Source organism: Lathyrus oleraceus, chromosome 5 (assembly GCF_024323335.1).
Source record: "Lathyrus oleraceus cultivar Zhongwan6 chromosome 5, CAAS_Psat_ZW6_1.0, whole genome shotgun sequence".
Taxonomy (NCBI): domain Eukaryota; kingdom Viridiplantae; phylum Streptophyta; class Magnoliopsida; order Fabales; family Fabaceae; genus Lathyrus; species Lathyrus oleraceus.
In genome coordinates, this window is record NC_066583.1 from 163,417,836 (window position 1) to 163,438,764 (window position 20,929).

General features: G+C 40.7%; 1 pseudogene; it reads right to left on the reverse strand.

The window, feature by feature from the left end:
* Positions 1-14,206: 14,206 nt before the first annotated feature.
* On the reverse strand, positions 14,207-17,897 carry LOC127079435 (regulator of nonsense transcripts 1 homolog; annotated as a pseudogene).
* Positions 17,898-20,929: the final 3,032 nt, after the last annotated feature.

Sequence of the window (20,929 nt, forward strand, 5' to 3'; positions counted from 1 at the left end):
GATCCAGTGTCAACTAAAACCCTGGCCATAGCATCTTCTTGGCACTTTATGGATACATGTAAGGCGCGATTGTGATTCTTCCCTTCCTTGGGTAGCTCTTCATTGTTGAAACTTCGAGTGTTGCAGGCTGTGATATTGGCGACCACCCCATCGAATTGGCCAACCGTTATATCTTGGGTAACATGAGCTTGAGCAAGCACTTTCAGTAGAGCCTCCCTATGAGCTTCGGAATTTAGAAGCAAGGACAAGATAGATATTTTTTACGGTGTCTGATGTAACTGATCAACTATCTTGTAGTCACTTTTCTTTATTATTCTTAGAAATTCACTCGATTCATCTGCTTGCACTGCCGGCTGTACCCCTCCATACTCTGGGGCTGGATTTGCAGTTGCAGCTTCCCTTGTTGGTTCTTGAGGGATTATATTAACATTGGGAGTATAAATCCGACCGCTGCGGGTCATTCTGCTCGTCCCTGCGATGTTAGTGATATTGGTGTCAACATTCTCCAAGCCTTTCTCACCTTCAACATCTTTGGGTTTTTCATCTACCACTCCATCTACCACAGTTATGTCATATTTCCAAGGTACCGCTTTGGTGCTTTCAAAAGGAAAGGGGGTAGGCATACAAACTACCACGGGTGATGGATGAACAACATCTTTTCTTTGATAAGTTATCTCAACAGGTTCTGGTAGATTGAAAAAGGGTTCAATGACTGAAACTTCCTCGTTTGTTGTAGGACCACAAACTTGCAAAACACCTTGATCCATCAAGTTTTGAATATCATTTCGTACCACTTTACATCCCCTTGGATGAATGACACATTCTTCACAGTTGTCGTGGCGTGTATCGATCAAACTAGCTCCCACCAATCTTTCATGAAGTGCTAGCAACGAAGTTTTAACATTTTCAACATTTTTAATTATACAAACATCAGAAGCATCCTCAATGGCATTAACACCACCATGCGCCGGCAGAGGGTTACTTTTTACGTTGGGTCCGACATCTCGAAATGAAAGAATCTTCTTCTCAACCAGCTCTCGCACGATGTGTTTCAAAGCATAACATCCCTCTAAATCATGCCCAGGGGCACCCTCATGGAAAGGACAATGGGCATCTTGATTGTAACATGGAGGTAAGGGATTTGGTGGAGGACCCAAAGGTCTGGGAGTCACCAACCCTTTTCGCAGTCACGATGGGTACAACTCAGTGTACGTCATAGGGATTGACGCGAACAGAAGTCTACCCCTTTGTACCCTATTTTGATTTGGAAGATTTTATGGACGTGGAGCCTGTGCCCTCGGCTGTTGATAAGCGGGTGGCGTGGGTGCTTGCTGGTATACTGGTGCTTGTTGAATAGGTTGATAGACAGGAGCTTGCGACTGGTTGAAATTTGGTGTGACAGCTGCCACATACGGTTGTTGAACATACTGCACTGGATAAGTTGGTTGTTGCTGAGCAAATTGATGTTGCTTCTTCCATGAATGACTCCTCCTTTGACTGGTTGACACCGCATTTGTTTCACCTTCTTTCTTTCTTTGAAAACTTCCGGGAAACTTTTTGACATTATTACCAGATGTTTCAGAGGTGGTTATCATTTTTCCGTTCTCCAATCCAAGCTCGACCTTTATGCCCACGACAACCAAGTCAGAGAAGCTTGCTGATACACTACTCACCATCCTTTCATAGAACATAGGTTTTACCGTATCCATGAACCAATATGCTAACTCCTTCTCAACAAGGGGTGGTTCGACTTGCGAGGCCACTTCCCTCCATCGTTGTGCATATTCCTTAAAAGACTCGTTATCTTTCTAGGACATGCTGAGCAATTGCCTCCTATCTGGGGCCATATCCATGTTATACTTATAATGTTGGATGAAAGCATCAGATAAGTCTTGGAAACAACGGATTCTACTTTGATCAAGGCTTAAGTACCACTTAGAGGGAGCACCCCTCAAGCTGTCTTGGAAGCAATGTATCATAAGTTTATCGTCCTCTACGTGCGCATCCATTTTTCGATAGTACATAATAAGGTGACTTTTAGGACATGAGTGGCCTTCATATCTATCGAAATCTGGGGTCTTGAATTTCGCAGGAATCACAAGACCTAACACTAAGCATATCTCCTTAGCAGCAACACCAAAGACTTGGTCACCTTCCATAGCCCTTAACCTTTTCTCAAGAATCTGGAAATTCTCTTTCATCCCTCTTATGTCTTCATGCCTTTCATTATCTTCGTCCGAAAAGTCCGGAGCATGTTGTTGATCCTCAAAATAAGGTTGCACGTGTGCACGGACAAGGGGTGGTGCGAACATGTGGACCACTGGATGAGTTTCATTGATAGTTGGTAGAGGAACCGTCTGCTGAGTGGATTGTACAAAACCATGGGTGCCTTCAACTGGGGGTGTGAAACCGGGAGGTAAACCATAGACTGGCCAAGTGGTTGGTATTGTCCTTGCAGGTTGGGGTTCAATCGTAGGACCGGTGACTTCTGAAACGACTGTCGTTTGGGTGTCCAACTTGGCCCTAATGACTTGTAGTATCTCCATGACTTGACCCATGTTTCCTCGTAAGTCTTCGAGTTCTGAGCTTACTCTCTCCAATTATTGTTCTTGATCTGCCATTCTTTGACGAGCGTTGGCTCTGGTGTTGTAGTGGTGTTGAGGACTCAGTGTGGAACTGAAGAAGACACAAAAATGAGTTTTTTTTTGTTTGAAGAATGACATGAGTGTATGTTATGGGTGCATTTTGTGCAAAGCTCTTAGTTATCTTTATTATTTATTCCAACAATGTTAGAACATATTAAATAAGGATAACACGTAATAATTGAGACCCAAAATGACAACTTCCATTAATTAAAATCAAATTCGAATACAAAAGGGTTTAACTTCAAGTACACATGATTCGAATACAAAAGATTTAAACACCAATAATTCAAATTCAAGTACAAGTAAACTTAAGCTTTGTCTCAGCTCTTATGATCGCAGCCAGATCTGTGGTGAGCTCCTTCATCATTTTCTTGCAAAACTTGATGAAATTGAAAACTTGAGGAGGCGTGTTTTCTGGACACATACACCAATCCGCTTCTTGGAGTTTTTCTGGGAGTTCCAACATGTTGAGGTTAACAAATCTAGCTAAGTTGCGGAACTTGCCATTCCATTCAACATAGAGCTCTTGGAGTTTCTTGATGACCTGTTGATCTTCATCTAAGGTTGCTCTAGCCTCTCTATACAACCTTTTCCAGTACACACAATCATTCTTTAGGAGCAAGTAGGCTGCATCACCTTCCTGGCTCTCCAAAACTGCAAACCTCCTATTAGCTTCTTCCAATTGGTACTTGAGCTGGTGACAGTTTCTTTCAGCTTCTTCCTTTTGGAGTATCTCGCGAGACAACTTCTCCTTGCATTTCTTCAAAGTGTCCCTCAGTTCACGGATCTGTGCCTCAAAGTCGAGCTTAATTTCTTTCTTATCCATAAGAGATTTATCCAACATTCTCCCTAACTCACAGATTCTATATTCAGCTTTCCTAGGCTCTTCCTTTCTGGTTCGGATCACTGACGTGGAACCTATAAGGATATGATCAAGATTGTCCTTCTGGTCTTCCTATAGCCTGGCTCTCTTGTTACTATCCTCAAGTTCTTGGGCTTTCCCCTTACGTTCCTCTTTCAAATTCTGATTTTCCAAGATAACTCGGTTCATCTGAATCCGTAATTCAGTATTCTCCAATTCGATCTCCTTAACCTTAGTAGTGAGTTTCTCCATGTCCTCAGGGAGTATGGGTTTGGGCTCATGAGCTTTGGGAAAGGCTGAAGCCTTTAAGATAAATGGCAAATGGATTTCCCCAACCCTTTCTTTCACCCATTGAGTGTAAGGTTCTTTGGCGAGAAGGTTTCTTTTTCCAAACTCTTTACCCTTTCTAACAACCTTTAACCAAGCCTTTCGTACTTCTCTTACATCAGGATTGCTTGCTTGGATGTCAAAGAGCACAAATGGTTGTATGTCCTTTGCGTTAGGAGGACCATCCATGGAGTAACCGTGTTGCATTCGAGATAACATAGGGTTATAATTGATGCAACCCTTAGTACCCAATAACGGTACATTAGGAAATTCCCCACAGCTGACTATAATGTCTGGGGTTTCCCAATCTCGGATATACCATCTGATGGAACTTGCAGTGAGAGAAGCTAACTTTTGAGGAGACTTAAGTTCTTTTGCCACAAAAGGGCCTTCTTCGGGCATGTGTTGCATGAACCAAGTATAAAGCAAATGAGCACAGCACAACAAAGTTCCACCCCTCTTTTCATGTCGAGCGTGAAGGGCATGGTAAATGTCAGCTAAGAGAAATGGTACGGGATTACCAGAGAGAAAGACTTCTATGGCTACATGATCCACAAATTTTTCAACATTTGGGAAAAGCACAATCCCATGGATCAATAAAGCCAACACAGCATAGAATGCATTCCAATTTCCCTTTTTCTTGAACTCCAGAGCTAAATCTTCCAAAAACATCGCGGCAAAACCTTCGCAACCCCCTTTTTCAACCCAATTGTCTAGAACAGTCGAGACATTGATACTTAGGGCTGAAGCTATCTTCTTTGGGCCTGCTTCTTCTTCGAGTTTTGGAAATGGATTGAAATCCTTCAATTTGAGACCCACGATTCTCTCAATTTCTTCCAAAGTAGGAGCTAGTTGGAAATCAACGAATGTGAAACAACATAGAGGTGGATCATAATATTGTGCCAAAGAGCTGATAATCCCATAGTCAACTTTCTTAGCAGAAGGCTCAAAATTTTCCCATAGTTTTTTCCGAACTCATCACGCTTGCTGAGAGTCAAATCAGAAATCAAACCCTTCAGACTGTCCAGCTTAGGTTCCTTGTACTTAAGCGTGAAAGTGTTTCTCCTTGGAGTTGTCATTTTCAAGTTCTCAATTCCTGAAACAAATAAGAGATAACTAAGAGCTTGCTTTTTATGATGTTGATGCAATGTATGTGGATGAATGTGATGCATTTTTTTTGTATAAGTTCAATAGGCTTAAGGCATGGATAAGTCTGATTGCTTCGTATAGAACATGGTTCTCACCAAGTATGATCTAAGGTTTCAAAAAAAGTTCCTAGAGTCATGGATCCATTAGACTGTTTGCTACCTGCGGCAACTTACTTGTCGGGCATCAACTCCATCTAAAGAATCTACTCTAAGTGAGGTTCTCGCATCGATCCAACGAGAAATTCATCTCGCGGACCCATGCTACGCAACCATCCTTCCTAGTTGGACAAAGAACTAAGGTTCTACAAATGGCTCTCAGAGTCATGGATCCTAAAGAAAATATCGAAGCTTACGGCAACTTACTTGCCGAGCGACAACATCCTCTCAAGAATCTACTCTAAGTAAGGTTCTCGCACCGATCCAACGAGAAATTCATCTCGCGGGCCCGCACTACTCAACCTTGTCCTATCTTATGTTTTTACTCGAGACTCGGGTAAAGAGTCTTTCCCACATGGTTTGCAATCAGAGTATCCAAGTACCAAAGCATAGTGGAACCAATACAACAGATTTTATCAATATGACAATAAAGATAGCAAAAACAATAAAGAAAAGCCACACAAGTAAACAAACAAAGGCACACAAACGACCTAACTAGGCTTGACTCACTTAGGGAGTTATCTGTTGTTCCCCAACAGAGTCGCCATCTGTCGCACCTCGAAAAATGGGAGCACGACTTTGGTCGAAGTGTTAATTTTTTTTGTAAATTTGCAAGTTTAAGACCTGTAATGATTGTAACATTTGATGTGAATGAATATGGGTGACCTCATGGAAAAACAAAATTGTTTCCTTGTACCTCAGAACTTCCATATATTCATGTGATGAGATACTTTATTCACGTGCCATGTAAATGGATGATCATGATTGAATGAATGAAAGAAATTCTTGGACATGAATAAAATGATATGCAATATGAATGAATATGTAGAATTCCTTCAATATGAATGGAAGTTTTTTCAATGTGAATGTAGAAAATATGAATGCAAATTTGGAATGTGAAAAACGTAAAAATATGAAATAATAAACATGAACATGAATGAAGGAGTATGTATGGATTTCTTTGAATTGAATGAAATTTTTTCCAAAGTGAATGAAAAAATAAAAATTTCTTTGAATGATGAATGAATGAGAAAAAATGCATATGAATGATGACCTAAAACAAAAATGTTTTGCACTTGACACATAATTTATTTAAAAGGGGGATGAAACTGGTAATAAGACAAATGACAGATGAATAATCACCTCGATGAAATTGGAACGAAAGATGAAACATGAGGTTCACTTGATTCTAACAAATGAAAGAGTTTTCAAATCTCGCATGGCTAAGGAGATTAATCATCTTATACCAAAAAGTCAAGAAACAAAGTCCAAAAGACAAACATGGACTGGTCGTGGTAGCAAGTCCGACAACTAATGTTTTTTTTTATAGTATCATGACCAGATGAAATGGTTATGAAGAAAGAATGCAAACGAGTGATTGATGGGGAAAAATCTTCAGGGCCAAAATCGGGGTATGACAGTATGCTTCCGCTTTTATTCTCTAATTGAATTCTGATATGGGTTTAAGGGATACAAGTTGATGGTAATATCGACTCATAGGGATTATTTTAGAGTTTCTTTCTTGATTTCTATATCGATAAAAAAAAAGATTATATATATATATATATATATATATATATATATATATATATATATATATATATATATAATATATATATATATATAATTATATATATATATATATATATATATATTATATATATATATATTATGACAAAACTTTCTCTTCAATTAATTAAAAATTGATGTCAAATGTTTTGGCATGCAACCTTTTTATTTTAAAATAAATAAATATATTCCCTTCTTTTTTGGGTTCAACCGACAAGAAATGTTGCTCAGGGTTCAAGTTTTGATTCTCGACTCCAAAATATCGATAAAATCCCTAAAAGATAAAGAAAATGGTCTCGTAACCAAATTCACGTTCGGAAGTCGGTTATGCAATGGGAAGGTATTAGCACCCTTCACATTCATTGTACTCAACGGGAACCATCTTGATTTCTCTTCGCGCGAATGAGTGTTACTATCAAAAGGTTACTTGATAAAGGGGAAAAAAGTTTTAAATCAGTGTGCTCGTTAAGGATTTGGACCTTCCTGCGTACGTATTCTCATATTCGAATGGGAAATCAAAGCTCCGTAGTTCGGAGTAGAAAATGATTGTTTGTTGGTTGATTTTATACCTTGAAAAAGGGTTTTCAAAACGATGCCCTAAAGCGCAAAAAAAGAGTTTGATGAGTTGATTTTGATTTTAGATTTTTTGAATAGAAGATAGGTTTTTATTTGAATTGCACTACTGAGTGGAGAGCGCAGTCCTGATCTTATTTTAATGTACCTCATCATCATCGTTAGCTTTCAAATTGCTGGATTCACCAGACTTACCTTTTGAAACACCAACTGGATCTTCAATAGGCATTTCCACCTTCTTACTCATAACTATTTCTTCCTTATCCTTTGGGAACACCGGCCCAAACACACGACCACTGCGGGTCACCTTGGTAACATCAGCAATGCTCACCACAAAGCTAGTTGTAGGTAACGAGACCTCTTGACCACCTTCTATCATTGTAGCATTATACTGATACGGCACAACTTTATCATATGAATACAAGACTGGGCCCAATAATCGTATAACCAACGACGATACTGATCTATTGCTGACATTGTTACTGTTGTTGCTGTCATACTAGATTACCAATCTCTCTGGCTGCTTGAAAATGGGCACTATGTCATTTACATCGTCATCTACATGACGGGATTGAACAATTTGAATCATGCCTTCATCCATCAGTCGCTGGATGTCCCTTTTCACAACTTCACAACCCCTCGAGTTAACACTGCAAACAGCACAACCATCATGGTCATGCTCACAATCGCTTACCAAACAAACATCCTTATGCATCTGCACCAAGGACCTCTTGATAAAACGCACATCAAAAACTTTAAACTCGCCAGGACAACCATCCACCATATTCACAGAAGAGTTCCCATGGGAGGGCAACGAATTTGCTTTCATATTCGGCGCACGGTCCTCGAAGGACACCATTCCACTCTTCATCAGCTTTTGAACCTCATACTTGAGAGGATAATAGTTCTCGATATCATGTTCGGGTGCTCATTGATGAAAAGCACAACGGAGCTCAGGCTTGTACCACCATGGAAGTGGTTCTGGAATCTGCGGCGGGTTTCTTGGTTGGATCAGGTTCTTGAGAACCAAAGACAGGTATAATTCTGCATAAGACATAGGAATCGGGTCGAAAGAGACCTTCTTCCTCTCAAAGTTTTGTTGATGATGATTGTTGTTGGTATTGTTGTTGTTGTAGGTGTTTGTTCGTTGTTGCGGTTGTTGTTGTTGACGTTGTGGTTGTTGAACTGGTGTTGATTGTTGATTAGAAAACACAGGGATAACTGAAGATACTTGGTGATGGTGTTGACGGGATGGTTGATTCCTTCCGATATGAGGCCTCCTCTGCCTCCCACTGCTTATTGCATTCACTTCATTATCCCTTTTCTTCCCAAAATTGCTACCATATCTCTTACTCGACGATACTTCATCCTTCGACAAACGTCCCTCTCGGACTCCTTCCTCAAGCCTCATCCCCATGTTTACCATTTCGGTAAAGTCATTGGGGGCACTAGAAGTCATTCGTTCATAATAAAATGAACTCAGGGTCTTCAAAAAGATCTTTGTCATCTCTTTTTCCTCCAAAGGAGGAGTGATCTGGGCAGCCAATTCCCTCTATCTCTGCGCATACTCTTTAAATGTCTCCTCATCTTTCTGAGACATAGACCTCAGCTGGTCTCTATCAGGCGCCATATCCACATTGTACTTATATTGCTTGACAAAAGCCTCTCCCAAGTCGTTGAAAGTGTGAATGCTTGCACTATCCAACCCCATATACCAACGAAGCGCAGCACCGGTCAAACTATCCTGGAAATAATGAATCAACAATTGATCATTGTCGGTCTGAGTAGACATCTTGCGAGCATACATCACTAGATGACTGAGTGGACAAGTATTCCCTTTATACTTGTCAAAGTCAGGCACTTTGAACTTCACCGGGATCTTGACGTTGGGCACTAAACAAAACTCAACAACACTCTTTCCAAACAAGTCCTTACCCCTTAGCGTCTTCAATTCCTTGCGTAACTCAAGAAACTGATCTTTCATTTCATCCAGTTTCTCATAGACATTCGGACCCTCAGACGGCTCGGAGTGATAAATGGTGTCCTCTACACGAGGTAAGGTGTGCACAACGGGAGGTGGCACAGACATGACCGGGCTAGATGTCGGCATGGAAGCAAAAGTAGACGTAAATCCTTCAGACATAAAGTTGGACGGCATTCCCCACGAAAATCCGGCAGGCATAGTGGGTGCAAAATGAGCGGTAGCAGCATGCATGGTAGAGGTAGTCACCTCTGAGATAACTGTCCTCTGAGGAGGAGGAGTTGCAGGCGTTGGAGAAGATTGACTCTGAGCAGCAAGAACTGACTCCATCATGGCAGTCAGGCGAGCGATCTCGCCCTTCAGTTCTCTATTCTCTTGCTCTAGATGCTCCATAATTTTGAAGTGATTGGTGCGGGTGTTGCATCGATGAGTCAGCTTGGCTAAAGCACGAAGAAACACCAATGAGACATCTAGCGAAAGAAAAACCTGCTTATGCAAATGATGCATGAAGTGCAATGTTTGTTTGCTTCTTTTTTTTTCAAGGAACTTACTATATCATTTGCAAACATATATATCAAGAATTGCAATAACTTTTTATATGACCAAAAATCTCTTTTTTATTTATATAATTGGAAGGATTACACTGAGTACAATTTCAGAAACCAAATGAAAAATACAAGAGAAAGGGAGACTAGGCATCCTAAGGATCCCTAACAACGTCAAAAGATCTGACTGAAGGCGTGTACTTCCTTCGAATGCGATGGATCTCGGTCTCAAAAGAAGACTTCATCTAAGTCTTCTCGAGGACAAGCTGATCAATAATCTTCTTCCAAGCAACGGAAGGCTGAGGCATGCTAGAAGATGAAACCTCTGGCTCTCTCTGTCTCTTCGTCACTCGGTCTTCAAGTAGCTCAATGAGTGCATCTTTGTCCTTAGACTCCCACTACAACTCTTCATGCTTCTTGCTCAAAGCACGGAAACATTCTTCCCACATATCCTTCTCTTGCTTCATCTTGACGAGTGCGTCTTCCAACTCCTCTACATCTTGGTTAGGGAGAGTTAATGGCTCAACCACAACCATAGACATAGGTCTTTCACAAGGATAAGGCATCTTCAACTCCAAAGCTCTCTTCTTTACCCAAAGAGTGTAAGCTTCCAAAGCTACACAATTGCACGGAGCAAGCTCGGATCTTCCTTTCTTATGCACATTATGCCAAGCATGCACAATCTTCTGCTTCAAATGTTGGGGATCTTTACCCTCTTGATAGAAAAGACCTTCTAACAAAGTGTTATTAGGTTTGTCTCTCAAGGGGAATCCAAGTTGACGACGAGCCAAAGCGGGGTTGTAGTTAATTCCTCCTTGTGTACCAATGAGAGGCACATTAGAGAATTCACCACTGTCGCAACCCGAAAAATACGGTGTGCGAAAAAAAAACAACCGGCGAGAAAGAAATGACAGAAGAGTCGCCACCGTGCGTTATTTATCCCAAAAGAGGGAAAGGAAACGCTCGAAGTAAACCTGGAGAAAGAAAAGGAAAAGACAAGGTCTCGCAACCAAATCTTGGGTTCGGGAGTCGATTATGCGAAGGGAAGGTATTAGCACCCCTACGCATCCGTAGTACTCTACGGGATCCACTCTTGTTGTTTCTTGTCTAAAGGGTGTGAGTTTATCTAATGTACTATTTACTAAAAGGGTCAAGAGAAAAATGACTCGCACAGATATCGCATCCACTGCATACGTATCTCATCTGAAATGAGAATCAGAGTCTTCGTAGCTCGGCTACCTATGGGTGAAAGGGATATGTGTGCTCGCTAAGACATCGCGTCTTATGCCTACGTATCTCATCGGGAATGAGAATCAGAGCAAAACGTAGTTCAAACTAACTACGGGAACAAAGGTCTCGATTGCAACTAGGGCAAGAGAAAGGGAAAGTCTCGATCGCAACGAGGGCGAGAGAAAGGATCACAACGAGGGCGAAAGAAAACAAGGATTAGTTGTTAGTCGTTAGTCAAACTCGGCAAGACATCGCATCTTGTGCCTACGTATCTCATCTGAACATGAGAATCAGAGTTGCCGTAGTTCGGCTCACGCACGCCAAACAAACAAGACACCTACACACAAAAAGGTGGCAAACATGGAGCCCGACTGCCAATTACTGGACTTACATCAGCATCCGAACCAAAAACACACACAAAAGGGCAAACGTGGAGCCCGACTGCCAATCACTGGACTTACATCAGCATCCGAACCCAACAAACCCACACTGGAACCCGAATGCCACTCGATGGACTTACATCAGCTTCCAAGCACACAACAAGCACAAACAAACAACAAATCGCTAAGGAGTCGGGAACTCGAGCCTAGCAACTGTCAGACAAACACACACAAAAAAGGGAAAAGTGCCCGGAGAGGTCTCGCACGACCTCCTGCCTACATACCTCGTCTGGAACAAGGATCAGGGCGATGTAGTTCCCCTACATAGGGGTTGCCATCTGAACATGGACTTACAAAGGAGGACACCAGTTGTGTCAAAGGAGAGTGGGCAATGTGTTCGCGTCCTAGCAGTAGGTGTCGCAGCTCGCTGAATCGAGTCTTAGGCAGTTACCTTTTTGCAATAGGACGGACTACATGCCACAAGATCGGAGACGCTCGGAAAGGTCTAGAAGAAATGGGGAAGCTCTGCCCTAGAGTTGTCATGTAATGTATACTTAAGTGTTTAGGATTTACAAATGGGAATATCTACCTAATGTTAGCATGCAAAGGAATATGGGAATCCTACCTATGTTATCATACAAAGGGTTCTATCTAATGGGTGCTACCTAATCGGAACAAGAATCGACGAATGGAGCGAGGAGAAGTGTTAGGGATAAGGGTAGATGGCGATGCATGAAGCAATCGACTTACAAGGTTAATGGCGATGCATAAAGCAGTCGACTTACAAGGTTGATGGCGATGCATAAAGCAATCGACTTACAAAAGGGTGGATGAATACGTGCTGGTTCTGTTAGGTTTTGAAAAATGATTACTCGACGTTGGATCGAGGTTTTGGTCTTGTTTTGAAATGGTTATCGAATGTTCATTTTAATTCTTGTATTAACAGATGAATAAAGAATGAAAGAATATTATACATTTCATGGGAGAGGGATACATTTGTTATGAATGGGGGTTGTTCATGGCAAACAAACAATAATAATACATGCCTCATACACCATACAAGTAGGCCACAGTTAATCAAACAATTAAGATATAAACAAGTATATAATCGAATCAAATGATCGAAGAATGAAATAATGAAGCATTAAACAATGTATGAGTGTAAGTGCAAGGGACATGTCTCATTGTAAGGAAGCCCAAGAGTAAGCTATGTGAAAATAACACAACAAGTTATATTTACAAGACACTTAAAAATTAAATCGAAAAAAGAAGGTAAAATCGGGATTTGTACGGATGGAAATTGAGGGACACACAAAACCTAAATAATGTGCTCAAAGCCGGTTTGCACATATTGACAACAATTGAAATGTCATATGCGATTAATCGAAACGCGGCGAAATACTATCAATATATCGATAAAAATAATCATGGATAAATAACAAGAAAATTGTCAAATCCATAAATTAAAAATCGATGTTTAACATTAAAATCAACAAGTGTTTAAAAAAAGAGAAGAAATAAAAATAAAAATAAATAAAAGGTTTAAAATAAAAATGGTAATAATAATAAAAACTAGTAAAAAAATAGAAAGTATGTTAAAATGAAAAAAAGCTGAAAACCAAGGATCGAACCCCCAACCTAGGATTTAACAAACAACATTTCTACCACTGGGCTAGAACTATTTTGTTATTCAAATATTGCCTGCATTACTATAAATATAATAAACAGACGCTGAATATAATTAAATAACAAACATAACAGTAGCAATAACAGTAACAGTAGCAACAGTATATGAAACGAAGATTTAACGTAAAAGAAAAAAAAAATCAAATGATGCACATGAAAACAACACACGGAAAAAAGGAGAGTTCGAGCATGAGTTACCGAAATACCAAGGTTGCCACCGCTTTGCGTTGTTGTTGCTGCCGGTAACGGAACTCGGTAACGGAACTGAGTTGAATGTTGATGTTGTTGCCGGAAGAACGTCGAGTTGTGATATGACGGTTCCGGTTGTAACCTTTGTGGTTGCAACAAGGGTGGCGGAGGAGAGCTTAAGGGATTAGTGGTTTTTTACAGCTGAAGCGTGGAGTATTGAGGGTTATTTTTCTGTGTGAACACTGTTGCAGAGAGAGATATTTCGAAAATCTCTTTCTCCTCTCCTTTGTTGTCGTTTTGAATGGTAGCCGTCAATGTTCTCTTCACAATTAGGGTTTTTTCAGCTCTCCTCGTTAGTGAGCAGTGGCCTCTCTTTTATAGTCACACTGCTAAGGTCTCTTGAATTAGCCGTTGAGATCAAAGGGGTGTTGGACTTGGAAGTGCTTTTGGTGCTGCCAGTTTGTCTATCCTGTTTTGGTGCTTATTCTGAAAAAGGTAACATGTACCTTGTACTTTCTTTTTTGAAAATGTTTCAATTCCTTTTGTTGCTTGTGGACTTTTTACCGCCGGTAAAGGCTATTCAGTGCTGCGAATTCACTTTAATATAATATGTGTTGTTTGATGTTTGCAAGAAAGAGGTGGGGAAGTATGATGAACTGCTGCCATAATGTTCCAGATGGGAGCCTCCCTAATGTGTTACTCGATAGTGGCATATTTCCTGTGCATAGAAAGCGTTGGCGCGACATATTTGATGCTAGTATAATACCCGCCGCTACCAACTGCTCATCCGTAGCTTCTTTAGAACATGATGTGTCTACGCCATCGAGAAAACAATCATTTCTGAAATCAATATCAGATGAGGTCTCAGTAGGTACTATGTATTTTGATATAACTTTTCCTTCTATAAGAAAATCTTCAATGAAACGGAGCAGCTCCAGCAACAAATTTTCTAACAAAATGATCCTTGTGCCTGCATCAGCCAGAACTTTACAGATGTGTCGGGCATAAGAATTCAAGCAAAGGATACATGAGAGCCCGTGGATGGTTTTGCCCAATTCGAACCAACAGTGGTTGTATCAACTCTCTCACGGCATGGTTATTAGAGTGTATCCTGGCAATTATTTGAGGCAGAACAACTAGCCAGGTGTTGATATTAACTAGGGAAAATCCTTTTGTTAGGGCCATTTGAACTTCTGCAATAGCTCCATGGTTGGACCATAGTGTTAAAAGGCGAAAGAATATCCTGTAAACTCCCGTCAACACCTTTTGAATTTGCTGCACATGCTATAGAATGAAAGTATCCAGTGACAGCAGCAACAACAAACTGTGCTGCAGTGTCTAGGAAACCTCTTAAAGTGTAATGAGACATCACTGCTAGAAAGTTCTCCTTGTTCATCCTTCAGCTGTTGTAACTTATGAAGTTCACTCTTATCGGATGTGTCAAGATGTCGAACCTGATAGTGAAGAGTTAAATTCTCAACAGGTGAACTCACAGCTTCCCTTGACTTTGCATATGGCCTCACAACCTGCAATCCAGTAGCACTTATTTTTAGCCAACCGGTCCATGGCTACATTACTGGGTGCACAAACCAAAACCTGTCCCTGGCCTTGTTTGGCCATGTGATATACAAGTGCTGCTGATGTTACAGTAATACCAGTACCAGGTGGTCCTTGAATCAAACTAATAGGCCTCTAAAAAACACTCTTGACAGCAAAAACTTGTGATGCATTCAGTTCCGGAAGCCCTGGAGCACCAAAGCGACGAGGCAATGCATTACGCACCATCTGAACCTCAATTTCATGACCCAGTAAGTGGTGACATATTTACCCGCTGACACTTGTCTCATCAACAGCAAAAGTTTTCGTAGCTCCTTGCATCCTATCAAAGCTGGTACTTTTCCAAACAAAATCAACACTAAAACCATGATTGACATCAACTGGAACCCCCTGGCTAGCCCGAAGTTCCAACGCAACCTCCTCTTGTGCAGTTAGCTTAATCACATGACCCATTGACTGCCAAGAAGGATGTGCAGCCTCACCGGAATAGCGCCAACGTAGCTCATCACCAGGTACGAGCCGTAACTCATTATCTTTCTTTGGAAATACAAAATATGCAACACGTTCCTTATTGAGACCAAAATCCCATCGAATTGTAACGTTGTCCTTACTTTGTGATTCTTTCAACATCTTTTCATAATCAGCTTCAAGCTTAAAGAGAGGTGCAAATACATTTTGGTACTGACATGCATCTTCATATTTCAAAGCCACAGACTGAGGCTCATCGTCTACACCAGGCTTCTCAAGGTCTTCAAACGAAACATCAGGGTTTGTCTTCCACAGTTCTTCCACCTTATTTATTTGTTGTGCACTTATTTGACGTGCCTTTAACTGCTCTTGTTCAGATGGGATCTTGACGAGCCACTGCAAGAAACACCTATCATCAATCAAGGGACACCATTGACTAAGGTCCCAATTCATATCCTTCAAAGCATTGACACTCAAACAAGGTTCACGACAAAGAATAACAACTACACTTTCTGTCTTTGCAGAAATAAATCCAAGGAGAAACACATTACGGCATCCACAGTTGTAGCATTCAAGAATTTCCTCTCCAAGTGGACTATCTTTGTGCAGCCAGACTTCCTTATGCTTTTCCCGAACCAGGTAATTAACGATGTGCGATTCAGAAGTGTTTCCCCTAGAATTACAGAACCATTTGCGACACGAAGGTACATTGCACCTAAACGACGCAAGCTGGATTAGACACACCCCACAATAGCGGCAAGCATGTTCAGTGAAATCCCCTTTACCAAACTCATAATTATCATCATCACCGGTATCTTCAAAATTCAACCCGCTCATCCCCGCCGCAAGCGAATCCACCATCTGGCTGCTGCTGATGAAGTCGTTCAGCCTGCAACTTCTGCAACATTAGATGGTCTGCCACATAAAAATTATTAAAGTTTTGTCCCATTCAAGACAAGAACTGGTCTTCCAATGTACCTACACGCTGATTAGGATTAAAATGCCTATTTATCCCATATTCATCAGTCCATGTATCCCTGAAAGACGAATTTACCATGCCACTCATAGAACTCTGATCAGTAAAATGAGCATCTCTATCATTTAATGCTTCAAGACTGATAACATGTCACCTTCCTTTCAGCATCAAGATGCATTACCAGAGCAAAGGCTTCTCAAAGAACAACATGGGAAGCATTGTTTTTGGTTTTTTTTCAATTTTATTCACGTATGCTGTAAGAATAATATATGGTCCAAAACAGGTCGGCGACAGTTTATGAAAATCGTCCGTTTCCATTCCGCAGGCCTTACAAATTTGCTCATGAATGTGTTTGCGCTAAAGATCAAAGATCACACTTTTGACTGGTTGCTTTCAAACTTAGTTATGGCTCTGTTATGAATATGACTTGGTTGAGTGAACTGAAACACGGTCCGGCTAGAGATATATGGACTGGAAGGAAACGAAATCAGCCATGCTAGCTATTTTGCAGATTGGATGTTGTTTTGACCAGCCCGGTTTGATGCCTATGAATTGTTAATTCCATCATGAAATTCATTTGAAGGACGTGTAGGGCGCGATTCCATCGGTAAGCCGACAAATTAAACATTAATGCATTTTCCTTTAACTTGTTCTGTTTCTGCAGGTTCGGCGGTTTTATGCAGAATGGCTTTTGGTCGTAGTCAAAACCGTGCTCTCACACCAAGCTTCCTAATAACATCATCAAACTGTGGCAACTGAACTTACAATGGGACTTAATCATTCTATGGCATCTGTAGCATGGTTAACGGTATTGGAATCACTACTTAAATTAAGGACTCATTCATTCCTTCTGGACCAATGCCTTGTTGGAACGTACCAGCAATCTCATCCACATTTTCATTTTCTTCAATTATGCAGGGTAACTTTGGTTTGATGATTGTGTATTTTCCAATCAGTTTGCAACCCTTACAGTCTGATCATCACCAGCCAATGGAACAAAAATAGAAGGAAATTCGCCAAAAGTTCAGTTTGCCATTTATCTTGCGACAGACTACATAGAAATGCATAGCACTGAAGACTTTCAACCCGAACTGCAGCAGGAACACCTTCATCTATAAAATAAATTAGATAATAGGCGGGCAGGTGCTACACTGCACCGTGCAGCTAAGAAATGGAGGTGTTCACGGCATGCATGTTTGAACTTTGAGGAAGCAAAAAATACAAACAAATCCTTTGTCATGCTATCATCCGGCCAATTTCCTGAAGATTCTGCTGACATCAAAGAGATCGAGTCATCAACTTTTGCGATAGTTTCACACAAGTTGATAGGATTTTGGTGACCACATGATGAACAGAATCATTTATGGGGACCTTTTCTATCAAGGACAGCAAAGCCTGCTGGCAGTATTCATCTGCAGGGGTAGTCTTGACAATTTCGGAGCCAGATTTAACCAAAGCAACTGTTCCATCATTCTTGGCAGCAGAAGTCAAAGGTGAAGAAAGAGCACTCATCGAGTTTGCTACTGTGTTGTTGCTAGTGCCATTCCTTATCGTATTTTGAGGTTGAATATTAACTGATTCACGAGATAATGGACTTGACGGCATGGGTGAAGTTTAGGGTTTTTTGGAGTTTGGGTTGACTTTGGTCAAAGTTGACCAAAAAGTCAATTGTTGACCAAAGTCAACAATTGGTTAAAATTCAATTTTATTTGCATTTTTCTTGTAAATGGACAAATGATTGATGATTGTGGTGAGAATTTGGGCTTTTGGATTTTGGATTGACTTTGGTCAATGTTGACCAAAAAGTCAACTGTTGACCAAAGTCAACAATTGGTCAAAAATGTCAAGACTTGTACCTTTTTTTTTGTAGAATCAAATGTGATGGTTTAGAATGATGTGAAATGAATTGAAATGGTTTGAAATTTGTTTTGCAATTGGTTTATTTTATGACTTGAATGCTTGCGACTTTGAAAAGAACATGACAAGATTAGGGTTTGAAAGGGATATCCATGAATCAAGTGGCATGATTGGCAATTGGCTTGTGACACAAGAAGGTTGGTTGTTTGGATGACCAAGACCATATGAGTATTAAAAATCAACATGAACAACACCATGACTTTGGACCAAGACCAATCCTCATATAAGACCAAAGTAAGGTTAGGCCAAGCATGCTAAACAAAAAATAAAAACATAAAAAATTCAGGACCAAAATCGGGGTATGACACATATTTACTCTGATTGATATAAGTCAATTGTTGACCAAAGTCAACAATTGGTTAAAATTCAATTTTATTTGCATTTTTCTTGTAAATGGACAAATGATTGATGATTGTGGTGAGAATTTTGGGCTTTTGGATTTTGGATTGACTTTGGTCAATGTTGACCAAAAAGTCAACTGTTGACCAAAGTCAACAATTGGTCAAAAATGTCAAGACTTGTACCTTTTTTTTTGTAGAATCAAATGTGATGGTTTAGAATGATGTGAAATGAATTGAAATGGTTTGAAATTTGTTTTGCAATTGGTTTATTTTATGACTTGAATGCTTGCGACTTTGAAAAGAACATGACAAGATTAGGGTTTGAAAGGGATATCCATGAATCAAGTGGCATGATTGGCAATTGGCTTGTGACACAAGAAGGTTGGTTGTTTGGATGACCAAGACCATATGAGTATTAAAAATCAACATGAACAACACCATGACTTTGGACCAAGACCAATCCTCATATAAGACCAAAGTAAGGTTAGGCCAAGCATGCTAAACAAAAAATAAAACATAAAAAATTCAGGACCAAAATCGGGGTATGACACATATTTACTCTGATTGATATAAGTCAATTGTTGACCAAAGTCAACAATTGGTTAAAATTCAATTTTATTTGCATTTTTCTTGTAAATGGACAAATGATTGATGATTGTGGTGAGAATTTTGGGCTTTGGATTTTGGATTGACTTTGGTCAATGTTGACCAAAAAGTCAACTGTTGACCAAAGTCAACAATTGGTCAAAAATGTCAAGACTTGTACCTTTTTTTTTGTAGAATCAAATGTGATTGTTTAGAATGATGTGAAATGAATTGAAATGGTTTGAAATTTGTTTTGCAATTGGTTTATTTTATGACTTGAATGCTTGCGACTTTGAAAAGAACATGACAAGATTAGGGTTTGAAAGGGATATCCATGAATCAAGTGGCATGATTGGCAATTGGCTTGTGACACAAGAAGGTTGGTTGTTTGGATGACCAAGACCATATGAGTATTAAAAATCAACATGAACAACACGATGACTTTGGACCAAGACCAATCCTCATATAAGACCAAAGTAAGGTTAGGCCAAGCATGCTAAACAAAAAATAAAAACATAAAAAATTCAGGACCAAAATCGGGGTATGACAGTTGCCCCTATTTAAGCGTCTTCAACTAGAGAATATGGAGCAGGACGTTCTTCATATGATCATAGTGGGAGATGATTAAATACTAAGAAGACCCGGATTTTGATCCTGAATCCCTATGAAACAGTTAACAGTGCCTGTCAGAATCGGCAAAGAAGCAATCTCGAAAGAAGAGTCCGTCTGGTACGGTGAAAATCGGCCTGAGTACCGAAACAGAAAGTTGACCTGGATACCAAAATAAATGGTAACACAGGAATACCCATGTCCTGAAAGCCACACATTAGTCTGAACACTAAGCATTGGAATATGAGAGTATCAATGTTGGTCTGATCACCGGAAATCTGGTCTGAACTCCACTTCGATCTGGAGATCGGAAACTGGATTGAATGCCACTTCGGTCTGGATACCGGGAACTGGCCTGGACGCCACTTCGGTCTGGATACCGGGAAAACTGGCCTGAATGCCACTTCGGTCTGGATACCGGGAACTGGCCTGGAATGCCACTTCGGTCTGGATACCGGGAAAACTGGCCTGAATGCCACTTCGGTCTGGATACCGGGAAAACTGGCCTGAATGCCACTTCGGTCTGGATACCGGGAAAACTGGCCTGAATGCCACAAGTTCTTCGTCCTGACTGTTGAGAACTTCTTCGATCTGGAAATCGGAAACTGGCCTGAATGCCACTTCGGTCTGGATACCGGGAACTGGCCTGGAATGCCACTTCGGTCTGGATATCGGGAACTGGCCTGGAATGCCACTTCGGTCTGGATACCGGGAAAACTGGTCTGAACACCACAAGTTCTTCGTCCTGATGGTTGAGAACTTCTTCGATCTGGAAATCGGAAACTGGCCTGAATGCCACTTCGGTCTGGATACCGGGAACTGGTCTGAACACCACAAGTTCTTCGTCCTGATTGTTGAGAACTTCTTCAATCTGGAAATCGGAAACTGACCTGAATGCCACTTCGGTCTGGATACCGGGAACTGGTCTGAACACCACAAGTTCTTCGTCCTGATGGTTGAGAACTTCTTCGATCTGGAAATCGGAAACTGGCCTGAATGCCACTTCGGTCTGGATACCGGGAACTGGTCTGAACACCACAAGTTCTTCGTCCTGATTGTTGAGAACTTCTTCGATCTGGAAATCGGAAACTGGCCCGAATGCCACTTCGGTCTGGATACCGGGAACTGGCCTGAATGCCACTTCGGTCTGGATACCGGGAAAACTTCATGTCTATCAGCATCGGC